Raw genomic sequence first — 16,301 nt, 5'->3', positions numbered from 1 at the left:
TCCGAAATAAAAATTTGATCAGTAATGAATTTATTCGAAATTTTTTATACAATTTCTCATTGTGATATTACCTGAACCTAAAAAACTTGCGACAGCCTGAAGTATTTTGTATTTTCTTCTTTTTTTTTTATTTTATTTCGAAAGGACATTATTCCTCTGTGTCTGTATATGGAATAAAACATGAAAAGCGTGAAGATTGATGTACGCCCAGTTTGATAATAAAGAAAATATCGCTTTAAATTTGTTTGCCATGGCAACTGCCATGACATCTTGTGACAACTTTTGTAATAGAAACAAAATAAAAATATGTTGTTTTTTTTAGAAAAATATTCTTTAAATGTCTTTGTATGTTAACGTTTTCTATGGGACATAGTAATTTAAAATTTAATATAATTTAACAAGTTTATTTCAATATTGATTTTTTGTTTGTATTTTGATTTTATGGCAATTTATTAAATTCATAATATTTTATTAAAAATATAAAATATCTGACAAAATTTAAAACAAATAAATATGTAAAATTTTTCTAGTAAAACCAGCATAAAAATCCTTTCTAAAATAGAAAAACTAGTAACAGCAAAAAGGACACGTATTAAATTTTTACATCTACTCTTCTAATAGAGTGAAACAATAGCAATAAAACCCATGACTTGCATTTATTTTTGAGGGAGTTAACGCTAGACAAATAAACAAAAGTATCATGACAGACAGAAACATCAAAACTAAAGCAATCACACCCAATATTATTGACTATTCTAGGGAAAAGCAAATTTTTACTACAAAAAATCTGTCAAAAAAAAAAAAGTAGCACTTTTCAATATTGAGTGCAACAGTCAAGAGTAAACACCCTCAAGTTGTTATTGATGGTGCAAAAAAAAAAAAGAAGAAAAACAAGGACCGGCCAGCTTAAAAGTATGCAGCTGTTATTAGTTTTACTTATTGTTTTGTGACGTTATGGAATGTACAAATTTATTCTGAGGGTAAAAAATACTTAGAAGAGAAGAACATTTTCATCACTGTGAAAATGGCAGCAATTAAGTATAATGTCGTTTAATTGTTTTAAAGACATTGATTTCTAGCACAAATTTAACCTTTAGTGTTACCTTAACTTCAAGGGGATTGGAACTTTAGACAATCTTACAAAATACCCACCACTTTTAATTTGTTCGATACGATCCAAAAGATATTAATCTAAAATATAATTATATTAATAGGTCAAAATTGCTATTTTACTATTAACGCTCTGCAATACAGTCAGTTAAGGTAAGGCCATTAACTACAAATCTGTGATCAGTTAGGGTTTTGCTTAAGTAAGCCACTACTGGGTCTGTCATACAGTATAACTTATACTTCAATGTGAAGGCTGTTAACGATCTACAGTGAACAATTCTAAAGACCAAAAACAATCAGAATAATAGGCATTATTTACCGGCTTCTCTGAGCACTTAGATTAGTTAGACTAGACAATATATAAACTATAGACTACATAGTAAGTTAAGACTGTAGACTAGACAATAGTCAAGACTATAGACTAGAATATTGTCAAGACAATAGACTACACTACAGTCAAGACTATAGACTTGACATTATTCAAGACTATAGACTATAGTTTAGTCTATAGTCTTTAATACAGTCAAGTCTATAGTCTCGACTATTGTCCCGGCCATAATCTTGACTAGTGTCTAGTAAATTGTTTTGACTATTGTCTACTCTATAGTATTGACTGTAGCCTTGTCTATAGTCTTGACTGTAGTCTAATCTATAGTCTTGACTATAGACCATACTACAGTCAGGACTATAGATGGGCTAGAATACAGTCTATTTTGACTATTGTCAAAATCATAGATTAGGCTATGTCCAAGACTATTGACTAGGCTAAAGTCAAGACTATAGAGTTAACAATAGTCAAGATTATAGACTAGACAATAGTCAAAACTAGACTCGACTATAAACTACACTATAGTCAAGACTATATACTAGACTATAGTCTAGATTATAATCAAGACCATAGACTAGACTATGGTCAAGACTATAGACTAGACTACAGTCAAGACTATAAACTAGACAATAGTCAAAACTATAGACTATACAGTAGTTTAGACTATAGACTAGACAATAGTCAAGACTATAGACTAGAATATTATCAACACTCTTATAAATTTTTGTTTAAATTTACACTATTTATTGTAGGTAACCAGACTCCTAGTATAATTAGTGTAAAAATACATGTCGAAAAATATTTAAAATTTTTAAACATATTGTATGTAAAAATATTGGATACAAATTTTGTATCTCTACCTATTATGTGTTTAAAAATGTTTAGCAACATTCCAAATTCATGTAAATTTAAATTTCTAATGTGTAAATTTAAAATTAAATTCTTTAAAGTAACATTGACAAAATGTATATATACATTTAAAATGCTTTGTTATAAACTTCACATTTTTTCCAAAACAAAACAAAAATGAGTTAAAACTGTTTTTCAAGAACTTTTATTAGAATTAATGATAAAGATAAAACCAAAATTTGATTAAAGATAAATACGTAATTAAAAAATTGAAAAATACATCAAAGAACACAAATATACATATTATTTGTAAGACCACAGTCATATTATGACTCCATATAATATTTCATTATATTTCTGAATAAAATATGGAAAAGACTGCTTAGCTAACCAAGCTCTTCAGTTCTTATTCTTCTTGAAATGTATTTTTTCTGTAATCAATCCTAATATTAGTATTGAATGAGATTTTATTTTGGCCCAATGCATTAAAGAAGTTGATGTACATATATTTTTATTGCTTTTGCAATTATATGCCCGGAAGAGCCACAATTCTTTTTTTGGCGATTGGTGCCGACTTCATTGCTATACAGTCATTTGTTGCAAATATTGTAATTATAATTTTCTTTTTGAAAATATCTGGAAAAACAAAATAACAATTTCTGAAAAATTTCAAAACAAAAAATTATTTCATTTGGCGACTTACACACATTTATTCGTTAGATGATTTTTATGAGTTTCCCCACCATTAGAATATATTTTTAAGCCTTTTTAAGTATTTTGTACCGTTTTAAATAACAAATATGTGTTTTAAATAACAAATTTCTCTAACTTTTTATAATTTAAAAAATAAAATGTGACGTTTTTATATCACTGCATTCAAATTGGTATGATTACACATTTTTTTGTTTAAAAAATAAATTTAAATAGAATACATGTAATTTTAACTTTAAAATGTTTATTATCTTATAAACATGTATACAAATAATACAAAATACTACATTTTGTATGTATTTTGCTGCTAAAAACATGTAATTATTTTATAAACTTTTTATGCTTAAATTTACACATTTTTTGTAATTTTCTCTTAAAAATTACATTCTCCGTAGTAGTAATTTTACACGCATTTTTTAGAGTGAAGACTATAGCCTACACTACAGTCAAGACTATAGACTTGACATTAGTCAAGACTATAGACAATAGTTTACTCTACAGTCTTTAATACAGTCAAGCCTACAGTCTTGGCTATTGTCCCGGCTATAATCTTGACTATTATCTAGTCTATTGTTTTAACTATTGTCTACTCTACAGTATTGACTGTAGCCTAGTCTATAGTCTTGACTGTAGTCTAGTCTATAGTCTAATCTATAGTCTTGACTATAGACTAAACTACAGTCAGGACAATGGGCTATGGGCTAGAATACAGTCGTGAACATAGACTAGACTATTGTCAAGATCATAGATTAGGCCAAGACTATTAACTAGGCTAAAGTCAAGACTATAGAGTTGACAGTAGTCAAGATTATAGACTAGGCAATAGTCAAGATTATAGACTAGGCAATAGTCAAGACTATAGACTTGACTGTAGTAAAGACTATAGACTTGACTGTAGTAAAGACTATAGACTTGACTATAGTAAAGACTATAGACTAACTATAGTCAAGACCATAGACTTGACAATAGCCAAGACAATAGACTAGACAATATTCAAGATTATAGACTAGAATATTGTCATGACTATAGACTAGACTATAGTCAAGACCATAGACGAGAAAATAATCAAGATTATAGATTGTCCTGACTATAGACTAGACTATAGACTTGACTATAGACTATAGACTGACATTAGTCAAGACTATAGACTTGACATTAGTCAAGACTATAGACAATAGTTTAGTCTACAGTCTTTAATACAGTCAAGTCTACAGTCTTGACTATTGTCCCGGCTATAATCTTGACTATTGTCTAGTCTATTGTCAAGACTATAGTTAAGATATAGACTATAGACTAACCTATAGTCAAGACTGTAGACCAGACTATAGTAGTCTAGTCTATAGCCGAGGCTAACGAATAGACTATAGACAAGACCATTGACTAGACCATAGTCAAGGCCAGACTGTAGAGTAGACTAAAGTCAAAACAGTAGTCAAGATAATAGTCAACACTATAGACTAAACTTCAGTCAAGTTATTACACTGGACTATGGTATTGCATGTCTTAGAAGGATGAAATGCGGAAAATTAAGTAAATCTGTGTATGACGGCTACTACTATCAAGTTTAGCTTTCCGAAAGAGAAACTCCGCACCAGAGACTGGCAATTATTGTTATTTCTTACAATATACAACTTTGATGAAAAGCAGAATTTAGATAATTATTTAGAATCTTAGCTATTTCACTAGTCTATTATTAGCAAAGACAAATCACTCCTTTAGCCAATTTTTCTAATAATTTGCATTATAATGAGCTTAATAACTCCCGTGCTGTTTAATAAGACCGACATTTAGTTAAAATCTCGATAAGTTGTAAGGAGTTGATTGCAATTAACAAATAGTTCATTAGCAAACACTATATTTGCGAATCACAGTTTAAATTTTTACCACATTTTCGATTAAAGTCAGTGAATATTTAGTTAGAGTTAATTCTTATTAAAGAAAACACTTCTGTGCATTTCAGCAGACAGAAGGACGGACATCTATTTATCAGCTGCATAAGCTATCGATAATGAAAGTCCTCTTTATAGGATCTCAGAAGGAATGTAGAAGAATGTAATGACGAAATATGTACTCACCTCAATAAATACTTTCAATGTTGAAAACTCATCAAACTTCTTCTTCATGGTTATTACAATACTTCCATTAGAATGCACAAAAAAATGTTAAAGTTTTAGCTGAAAATAAAAAAAAATATTGTATTAAAATCTAAACATATTTTATGTATTTTAAGTGAAACAAAGACATTTTTCATAGAAACTAAAATATTTCCTTCAAATAAAATTATTTTACTACCACTTAATCACTTCTAAATAATTTTGATTTGTTTGCTGTATTTAATTAATTTCAATTGTAAATAAATTATTGTTAAATTTCTGCCACTCAAATGAACATACATATTTATCTGCAAGTCAGAAAATTAAAAACTCACAAAAAAGAATAAAACCAGCAGATTTAAATCCCTAGACCACATTTCATTGAGGGCATGTAAAATGTTGTTTTTTTTGGCAAAATTTTCTCAACTCAAATGTAAAACACATCAAATGCCTTTCAAAATCCACTTGGAATAAGATTTTCCTATATTCATCCGCAACTAAGCATTTATTTATTTGTTCATGTTGTTGATGTTGTTCGTTTATATGTTCATTCTTTAAATTCATACCAAAACAATGTTTTGTCATGAATAGTTTTATGGTAAAATGATTTGCATTTGATGTTGCTAAAACAGCAACAGCAACAACGTGATAAACTAAAACCATTTTACACTTGTATGGTCTAGAATTTGTTTTTGATTGGATCAAATCTCTAGAGTAACAGGGAACTTGTTTTTTTTTGGGAGGAAGCTTGAAATAACATCATATAAACAAATCTAAATTAAAAGACACAGTAGGCTTGAAAAGGGAAAACTGTAGAAAAAATCATTGTTAAATTATTTGCTTCAAAAATACCAACATCATTACAGACAAGACTAGTTAAGATCATGCTGAAAGTAATACGAATCTTTATAATTCTCTTATATTTTTTTGGCAATTTTTGCTGTTTCATCAATTTATATTTACAACTACTTTCCTTTTGCCATCCTCTTTACACAAGTGTAAATTTTATTTATATTATTTGAAAATCGTTATGAGTAGTAATATTTAGTTTTATAGTTATATATTTTTTATGTCTGCACACAAACAAATACAATATTAAATAATTTCTATTTATTTGCAAGTACTTTACACATAAAAATATATTAAATATTTTTGATCTGCTACCTCCCTGCCCTTAAAAGTATGCAGCCATACTTGTAGTTCATTTTATACAATACACACATACTGATATGTTGTTTTTTACACATACACAAACACATATGTATGTATAAACATGTAAATGTAAAAACATTTCCATCTATAAATATGTAAATGTGTGGATGTATGTATATCAGTTTGCATGTAAACAATGTTTATTACTTATGACTATAAAACTATATGGTTTTATTATTAAGCCAATAATGTTTATGTCTACAAAACGAAAGCAATTTGAAAAGTTTCTCAAAAGTTTAGAGGGTTTCTCAGACCACATTTGAGAAAACTTTGAAAACAACTATATACGCATGATTAACATCTAATTACATAAGTAGTTTAATATTACTCATACCTCACGTATTCCAAATGAATAACAATATGCATAGAATGGATAATGGGTAGTATGAGTGATATTTTAAAATTTAAATTTAGATTTTCTATTAACATAAACGCAATTTGGATATTGAAAAACGGATTAATTTCTCAATTTATAGAAAATTTTCTATTTGGAGGCAGATTAGGTTGATACTACATCAAGTCCGAAGAAACTTTCTTGTTCTTTTCAAACTGCCTAGAAAATATTAGTTTTTTCATATACACAGTTCTAGTTGATGGTTTTGTTGTTCGTTTTTTTTTCTGCTATCATAGTTAAAACAGGGGAAGGAGTTACATAAAAAACGTAAATTTTTTTTATTTTTGATGTTTTTAAGGCTGTTGATTTTATTACTCTTAACCCACAATGTGCAAAGATGGCATAATATGTGTGTGGTGTAAGTGTGAGTGAAGAAGTATAAGTGCCTATATAAATAATATTTTATGTTTCTGTAGAATATTACAAAAAAGGATGCCATATAAATGTAAGTGTGTTTATACAGGCACAAATAACACTTACATATACATACAAACACCTATACAAATATTAGGGAGGTGTCGAAGTTATCTTATACTATATCCATAATTATTAATGTTCATTTGAATCATAGCAAGTCTATATTACAGTTCTGGATATATACCTTAATGAGATATTTCTAAGAAACACAATAAATCTACAGCATTTTGCTACACAAACACGTTCACCCTAATAACAATTACAGTATTATACATACATATCACACACCTACATAAATATTCTTAGTTGTATGTTACAGTTATAGTTACTCCATTTTTATATACAAAAATATACTATATGCATGATATTGTGTATCTATGTATATTTTCTCTATAAATATTGTACAAATGTGTGTGTAATCAACATGCAACATTGAATATGTGAAATTTTCATTTAGATTGAAATGCCCACAGCGGCAATAAAGTGCAAAATATACACTCTGGATTACCATCGATGGGCAAGTGGATTTTTTGTGTTACCACAGGATTGTATGCGATTTTAACCGAAAATTCAAGTGTCAGTAACATTGTTAAATAGAGATTTAAGGAGGATTTCTTGACAATTTTATATAGTCCGGACTATCTAGTCTATAGTCTAGTCTATAGTCTATAGTCTATAGTCTAGTCTATAGTCTAGTCTATAGTCTAGTCTATAGTCTAGTTCTATAGTCTAGTCTATCGTCTAGTCTATAGTCTAGTCTATAGTCTATAGTCTTAGTCTATAGCTAGTCTATAGACTAGTCTATAGTCTAGTCTATAGTCTAGGTCTATAGTCTAGTCTATAGTCTAGTCTATAGTCTAGTCTTATAGTCTAGTCTATAGTCTAGTCTATAGTCTAGTCTATAGTCTAGTCTATAGTCTAGTCTATAGTCAGTTATAGTCTAGTCTATAGTCTAGTCTATAGTCTAGTCTATAGTCTAGTCTATAGTCTAGTCTATAGTCTAGCTATAGTCTAGTCTATAGTCTATAGTCTAGTCTATAGTCTAGTCTATAGTCAGTCTATAGTCTAGTCTATAGTCTAGTCTATAGTCTAGTCTATAGTCTCGTCTATTAGTCTAGTCTATAGTCTAGTCTATAGTCTAGTCAAGTCTATTCTATAGTCTAGTCTATGTCTAGTCTATAGTTCTAGTCTATAGTCTATCTATAGTCTCTTAGTCGAGTCTATAGTCTAGTCTATAGTCTAGCCTATAGTCTAGCCTATAGTCTAGTCTATAGTCTAGTCTATAGTCTAGTCTATAGTTAGTCTATAGTCTAGTTATAGTCTAGTCTATAGTCTAGTCTATAGTCTAGTCTATAGTCTAGTCTATAGTCTAGTCTATAGTCTAGCCTATAGTCTAGCCTATAGTCTAGTCTATAGTCTAGTCTATAGTCTAGTCTATGTCTAGTCTATAGTCTAGTCTATAGTCTAGTCTATAGTCTAGTCTATAGTCTAGTCTATAGTCTAGTCTATAGTCTAGTCTATAGTGTCAGTAACATTGTTAAATAGAGAATTTAAGGAGGATTTCTTGACAATTTTATATAGTCCCGGACTATCTAGTCTATAGTCTAGTCTATAGTCTAGTCTATAGTCTAGTCTATAGTTAGTCTATAGACTAGTCTATAGTCTAGTCTATAGTCTAGTCTATAGTCTAGTCTATAGTCTAGTCTATAGTCTAGTCTAGTAGTCTAGTCTATAGTCTAGTCCTATAGTCTAGTCTATAGTCTAGTCTAGTCTATAGTCTAGTCTATAGTCTAGTCTATAGTCTAGTCTATAGTCTAGTCTATAGTCTAGTCTATATTTAGTCTAGTCTATAGTCTAGTCTATAGTCTAGTTCTATAGTCTAGTCTATAGTCTAGTCTATAGTCTAGTCTATAGTCTAGTCTATAGTCTAGTCATAGTCTAGTCTATAGTCTAGTCTATAGTCTAGTCGATGTCTAGTCTATAGTTAGTCTATAGTCTAGTCTATAGTCTAGTCTATAGTCTAGTCTATAGTCTAGTCTATAGTCTAGTCTATAGTCTAGTCTATAGTCTAGTCTATAGTCTAGTCTATAGTCTAGTCTATAGTCTAGTCTATAGTCTAGTCTATAGTCTGTCTATAGTCTAGTCTATAGTCTAGTCTATAGTCTAGTCTATAGTCTAGTCTATAGTCTAGTCTATAGTCTAGTCTATAGTCTAGTCTATAGTCTAGTCTATAGTCTAGTCTATAGTCTAGTCTATAGTCTAGTCTATAGTCTAGTCTATAGTCTAGTCTATAGTCTAGTCTATAGTCTAGTCTATAGTCTAGTCTATAGTCTAGTCTATAGTCTAGTCTATAGTCTATAGTCTAGTCTATAGTCTAGTCTATAGTCTAGTCTATAGTCTAGTATATGGTCTAGTCTATAGTCTAGTCTATAGTCTAGTATAGGTCTAGTCTATAGTCTAGTCTATAGTCTAGTCTATAGTCTAGTCTATAGTCTAGTCTATAGTCTAGTCATAGTCTAGTCTATAGTCTAGTCTATAGTCTAGTCTATAGTCTAGTCTATAGTCTATAGTCTAGTCTATAGTCTAGTCTATAGTCTAGTCTATAGTCTAGTCTATAGTCTAGTCTATCTAGTCTACAGTCTAGTCTATAGTCTAGTCTATAGTCTAGTCTATAGTCTAGTCTATAGTCTAGTCTATAGTCTAGTCTATAGTCTAGTCTATAGTCTAGTCTATAGTCTAGTCTATAGTCTAGTCTATTCTAGTCTATAGTCTATAGTCTAGTCTATAGTCTAGTCTATAGTCTAGTCTATAGTCTAGTCTATAGTCTAGTCTATAGTCTAGTCTATAGTCTAGCCTATAGTCTAGTCTATAGTCTAGTCTATAGTCCAGTCTATAGTCTAGTCTATAGTCTAGTCTATAGTTTAGTCTATAGTCTAGTCTATAGTCTAGTCTATAGTCTAGTCTATAGTCTAGTCTATAGTCTAGTCTATAGTCTAGTCTATAGTCTAGTCTATAGTCTAGTCTATAGTCTAGTCTATAGTCTAGTCTATAGTCTAGTCTATAGTCTAGTCTATAGTCTACTCTATAGTCTAGTCTATAGTCTAGTCTATAGTCTAGTCTATAGTCTACTCTATAGTCTAGTCTATAGTCTAGTCTATAGGCTAGTCTATAGTCTAGTCTATAGTCTAGTCTATAGTCTAATCTACAGTCTAGTCTATAGTCTAGTCTATTGTCTAGTCTATTGTCTAGTCTATTGTCTAGTCTATTGTCTAGTCTATAGTCTATACTCTAGTAGGAAGCTCTTTATTTACTAAATGAAGATCTACGTCTTTGGTGTTTAGTGTTCTATATAACTGCGACCATGCAGTAAACATATACTTGTTTCATATCAATTTTATCAGGATAACTAAATGTTCACTTTTTTTTGTTGCTACAACTGCCCAAGCAGCCAGCCATAACTGTCCTAATGGAATAAATATGTACATATAAAACATGATTGAAACAATTCGGTTTATTTGAAAGATACTCTTCTACAGGCAACCAGAGACCAAAGGTTAAATATGAATTCTGTAAATAACCGGTTAGTATAGACCTCCTTAAAAAAGCAAATAAACAAATAACAAAAAATTAAATGAATTTCTAATATTTGAGTGTGTGTGTGTTCTAAAGTATCTCGGTGTAAAAATGGTCATATAATATTAATAATTTAACCAACAGCCTCAGGAAATAAAATAGATTAAAACTCCTAAAGTCAAGCCCAGGCAAACAATCGTAGGAAAATTAAAAAAAAAAAAGAAAAAAAAATCAAAACCAATTTAGGAATATGGCTGTTAGGATAATAATTACGAGTAATAAAATGTTACATTTATATGCAAATTGTGGTGAAGAAAATTTTAAATATACAGGATATAAGGGTAAATAATATTACTGTTGTTGATGCATGTGGGAGGCGGGTGAATGACTCATAGAGTTTGTTTTTTTGTTGCCAATTAAACAATCGAATATTTTCAACATGAAAATTATTCTGAAAAGAAAAACGTAAAAAGATGTTGGATAATGGAAATGTATAATAACTTGGTTATATTATTAAATTGAGTGCACAAGTCATGGTTGCTGCTGCTGTTCATGATGCTGCCATCGATTGTAGTTGTTGTAGCTGTTGCCAATATAATTTGTTCAGTGACTCGTATTGAAATCATTATTACTCTTTTGTATTAAATGAAATATTTACGATGAAATCATTTCTAAAGAAGACCATAACAACAGACACCCTACACCAAGCAAAGGACTAAGTTAATTCAAAATGTTAAAAGTTAAAGTTTCAGAATACATAACTTCCCCCTTTCTGTATATTCTGCCTCTAATTTGCTAGTATTTATTGATTTTGTAAAAGTACCCCATAACCGACTATAAATATCCTTGTTGATTTTGTATATGTATTTATTATTTGTATAAGGTAATCGTCCGTACATATACATGCAAAAAGATTGCTATAGGAATTATATTTTTTCTTAAATCTTTTACTAAATGATACATCAGTATAAATATGTCTGTATAAATGTACATATAAAACTGTGTTCGTTTTACCAATAAAAACATTTATTTGTTAATGGTGTATTGAAGTATAAATTGCGTACAAGTATGTATTAATTTCAGGCTGGCGAATATCATACGAAATAACAAAAAACACATTGTTGCATCCCACATAAATAAATACATACATAAATTTAACGTATGAGTATGAGAAATATTCCTCACATATACACACATGCATACATATTAAATATATTTTTTTTTATAAACGCTTAAACATTGTATACGACCATGAATGAATTTGTGCTAAATTTATTAGACTAGTGTCAAATTTTAAGCAAAAAGGTATTTAAGCTAAATTATATAAATTCCGCCATTTTAATACTTATTTCCGTATCCAGGAAATTCAAAAGGAAGAAATTAACGAAGATCAGATCAGACCTTCTTAAAAGACATAGTCTCGTTAAAAAACATCTTTGACATCTGGAATAGGTTTTTTTTTCAGTTTCCATCAAATGTAACATTTTAGTCAAAAATAAAATTCTGCACTTTTTCTTGCCGCAGTCTAATATTGATTTCATTTTCAAATATAGTATGTTCAATGAACATTATTCAGCTTCTTTCCAGTTGTTCTATTTTATGATTTTTTCGGTAGTTATCGATTCATTAATGGTAGTGAACATAATACTACAGAATATCGAAAATACAGTGGAACAAAAATTAATAAATTTGAAATAATAATCTAGTATGCAAATTGCATTAATAATCTAGTATGCAGTAGTAGTCTATAGTGTATTCTATAGTCTAGTCTTTAGTCTAGTCTATAGTCTAGTCTATAGTTTAGTCTATAGCCAAGTCTATAGCCAAGTCTATAGTCTAGTCAATAGTCTAGTCTATAGTCTAGTCTATAGTATAGTCTATAGTCTAGTCTATAGTCTAGTCTATAGTCTAGTCTATAGTCTAGTCTATAGTCTAGTCTATAGTCTAGTCTATAGTCTAGTCTACAGTCTAGTCTATAGTCTAGTCTATAGTCTAGTCTATAGTCTAGTCTATAGTCTAGTCTATAGTCTAGTCTATAGTCTAGTCTATAGTCTAGTCTATAGTCTAGTCTATAGTCTAGTCTATAGTCTAGTCTATAGTCTAGTCTATAGTCTAGTCTATAGTCTAGTCTATAGTCTAGTCTATAGTCTAGTCTATAGTCTAGTCTATAGTCTAGTCTATAGTCTAGTCTATAGTCTAGTCTATAGTCTAGTCTATAGTCTAGTAGTCTAGTCTAGTCTATAGTCTAGTCTATAGTCTAGTCTAGTTTATTGTATAATCTATAGTCTAGTCTATAGTCTAGTCGATAGTCTAGTGTATAGTCTAGTCTATTAGTATACTCTTTTGTCTAGTATATAGTCTAGTCCATAGTCTAGTATATAGTCTAGTATATAGTCTAGTCTATAGTCTACTCTATAGTCTAGTCTATAGTCTAGTCTATAGTCTAGTCTATAGTCTAGTCTATAGTCTAGTCTATAGTCTAGTCTATAGTCTACTCTTTAGTCTAGTCTATAGTCTACTCTTTAGTCTAGTCTATAGTCTAGTCTATAGTCTGGTCTATAGTCTAGTCTATAGTCTAGTCTATAGTCCAGTCTATAGTCTAGTCTATAGTCGAGTCTATAGTCTAGTCTATAGTCTAGTCTATAGTCTAGTCAATAGTAGTCTATAGTCTAGTCTAGTTTATGTATAATCTATAGTCTAGTTAGTCTAGTCTATAGTCCAGCGATAGTCTAGTATATAGTCTAGTGTATAGTCTAGTCTATAGTCTAATCTATCAGTCTAGTATATAGTCTAGTCCATAGTCTAGTCCATAGTCTAGTATATAGTCTAGTATATAGTCTATCTAGTCTATAGTCTAGTCTATAGTCTAGTCTATAGTCTAGTCTATAGTCTAGTCTATCAGTCTATTAGTCTATAGTCTAGTCTATAGTCTAGTCTATAGTCTAGTCTATAGTCTCGTTCTATAGTCTAGTCTATAGTCTAGTCTATAGTCTAGTCTATAGTCTAGTCTATAGTCTAGTCTAAGTCTAGTCTATAGTCTAGTCTATAGTCTAGTCTATAGTCTAGTCTATAGTCTAGTCTATAGTCTAGTCTATAGTCTAGTCTATAGTCTAGTCTATAGTCTAGTCTATAGTCTAGTCTATAGTCTAGTCTATAGTCTAGTCTATAGTCTAGTCTATAGTCTATAGTCTAGTCTATAGTCTAGTCTATAGTCTAGTCTATAGTCTAGTCTATAGTCTAGTCTATAGTCTAGTCTATAGTCTAGTCTATAGTCTAGTCTATAGTCTAGTCTATAGTCTAGTCTATAGTCTAGTCTATAGTCTAGTCTATAGTCTAGTCTATAGTCTAGTCTATAGTCTAGTCTATAGTCTAGTCTATAGTCTAGTCTATAGTCTAGTCTATAGTCTAGTCTATAGTCTAGTCTATAGTCTAGTCTATAGTCTAGTCTATAGTCTAGTCTATAGTCTAGTCTATAGTCTAGTCTATAGTCTAGTCTATAGTCTAGTCTATAGTCTAGTCTATAGTCTAGTCTATAGTCTAGTCTATAGTCTAGTCTATAGTCTAGTCTATAGTCTAGTCTATAGTCTAGTCTATAGTCTAGTCTATAGTCTAGTCTATAGTCTAGTCTATAGTCTAGTCTAGTCTATAGTCTAGTCTATGTCTAGTCTATAGTCTAGTCTATAGTCTAGTCTATAGTCTAGTCTATAGTCTAGTCTATAGTCTCTATAGTCTAGTCTATAGTCTAGTCTATAGTCTAGTCTATAGTCTAGTCTATAGTCTAGTCTATAGTCTAGTCTATAGCTAGTCTATAGTCTAGTCTATAGTCTAGTCTAGTCTAGTCTATAGTCTAGTCTATAGTCTAGTCTATAGTCTAGTCTATAGTCTAGTCTATAGTAGTCTATAGTCTAGTCTATAGTCTAGTCTATAGTCTAGTCTATAGTAGTCTATAATCTAGTCTATAGTCTAGTCTAAGTCTATCTATAGTCTAGTCTATAGTCTAGTTTATAGTCTAGTCTATAGTTTAGTCTATAGTCTAGTCTATAGTCTAGTTTATAGTCTAGTCTATAGTCTAGTCTATAGTCTAGTCTATAGTCTAGTCTAAAGTGTAGTCTATAGTCTAGTCAATAGTCTATAGTGTAGTCTATAGTCTAGTCAATAGTCTAGTCTATAATGTAGACTGTAGACCACAGTCTGTAGTCTCGTTGGCTGTCTTGGATATAGTAGTTTATAATTTAATATATTGATTTTTGTTTAATTAAATTGTGAGTTTTTTTTACTTTTTAACGTTCTATTCTTGCCCTACAGTGCCATTACTAAAATATACAAAATGTAATAAAATATGCAAGCAATTGTTTACTTTAACATTCACAAATATTTTTCAGCTGTTTTTATTTCCAATACACCGTTTTCAGTTTAATGCTCAATATCATCAAAAATCATCATCATCCAGCCAGTCAAGAGCAGACGGCAGAAGTAAATGGCATTAATATGCTGGAAAAATAAATAAATAAGGAATATTGGTAAAAGCAATAACAGATCAGAAAAGAAGAAAAAATAGTAATTTTTTCCCTTTCTTGCTTATATTTTTTTATATTGATTGTATAGTGGGAGGAAACAGTCATAACTATTTATTTTGGGGAAAAAATACAACAAAAAATATACTTGTAATAAAAAATTATGAAATTTTCATTATTTTTGTTACGCACACGGTGCTATGCTATGACTTTTGTTTTCCATCATTTAATTCATGTTAAGTCTGTGAGTCATTGAGCCCAGTCAACCGGTGCGCCCGCCAGTCATGGCTTTTGTATTTGTATTTATTTTTTGATATTTTGTTTCTTATTATTATGTATTTATTTTTAAGCTGGTTTTAATGTTTATTACTTTTTCTTACTATTTGGCATAATTGCTTTCTGTTGCCATAGCTGGCCTATCTTTAGGTGCATAATTTAAATATTAAAATAATGTCTACTTTTGGGGATTATTGCTTAAGTGTTGGAAGGTATTACATATTAATTTGTTGGTTAATAATAAAAGCTTTTAGCAATCAAAAATTGTACAGAAATTGTAAAGGGATTTGACTTTGTAAAGGTATAATGAGTGTAAGTGATGAGCAATTAATTATGATAAGATTTTTTTAGAAACAAAGAGAATTTGAATTGGCAGATTATGGCTGTCATTAGATTGATTTTTAACTTTTAAGTATTTGGTGTTCTCTTAGTTTTTTCGCTTAACCATTCCCTTTTTTTTATGTTTTCCAATCTATTTAACAATCATTTTTGTTTATCAATTATGCCCATACAATATTTTCCAAACCATTCGATATTTCATCATTTTAATTGTTATTTAGCAGGAATGTTTATGAAAAGCTCTAATGGCCCAAAAGCTATAAAGTTAATTGAAATGTAAGATCTACTTGAATGCTCACGATATTGTCGTACCAATGAAATGACTGGTAATAATTATATTATGATTAGATTTCTTGAGTGGCAAAATGACAATGACAGCGTGGTAGAAGAGGTATTAAAGAAATAAGAACATTTCCGTAATATTTTTATTAAATTTCAAAAGAAATTTTAAAATTCTTTAGCAAATCCCTTCTACTGCTACCACT

At 29.8% G+C, this 16,301-nt stretch overlaps 1 long non-coding RNA gene across 1 annotated transcript; it reads right to left on the bottom strand.

The window, feature by feature from the left end:
• Positions 1-2,847: 2,847 nt before the first annotated feature.
• LOC119614474 lies at positions 2,848-3,146 on the bottom strand. Its single transcript, XR_005232328.1, has 2 exons — positions 2,991-3,146; positions 2,848-2,923 (listed from the first exon to the last, which is right to left on the bottom strand). It is a non-coding gene; the product is annotated as an uncharacterized LOC119614474 (long non-coding RNA).
• Positions 3,147-16,301: the final 13,155 nt, after the last annotated feature.

The sequence above is a fragment of the Lucilia sericata genome, unplaced genomic scaffold (genome assembly GCF_015586225.1).
Source record: "Lucilia sericata isolate MDLA Ls3-8-SP2 unplaced genomic scaffold, ASM1558622v1 Contig002937F_arrow, whole genome shotgun sequence".
Classification (NCBI taxonomy): domain Eukaryota; kingdom Metazoa; phylum Arthropoda; class Insecta; order Diptera; family Calliphoridae; genus Lucilia; species Lucilia sericata.
The sequence above is the reverse complement of the archived record's forward strand: the minus strand, read 5'-3'. Positions and strand labels throughout refer to the sequence as shown.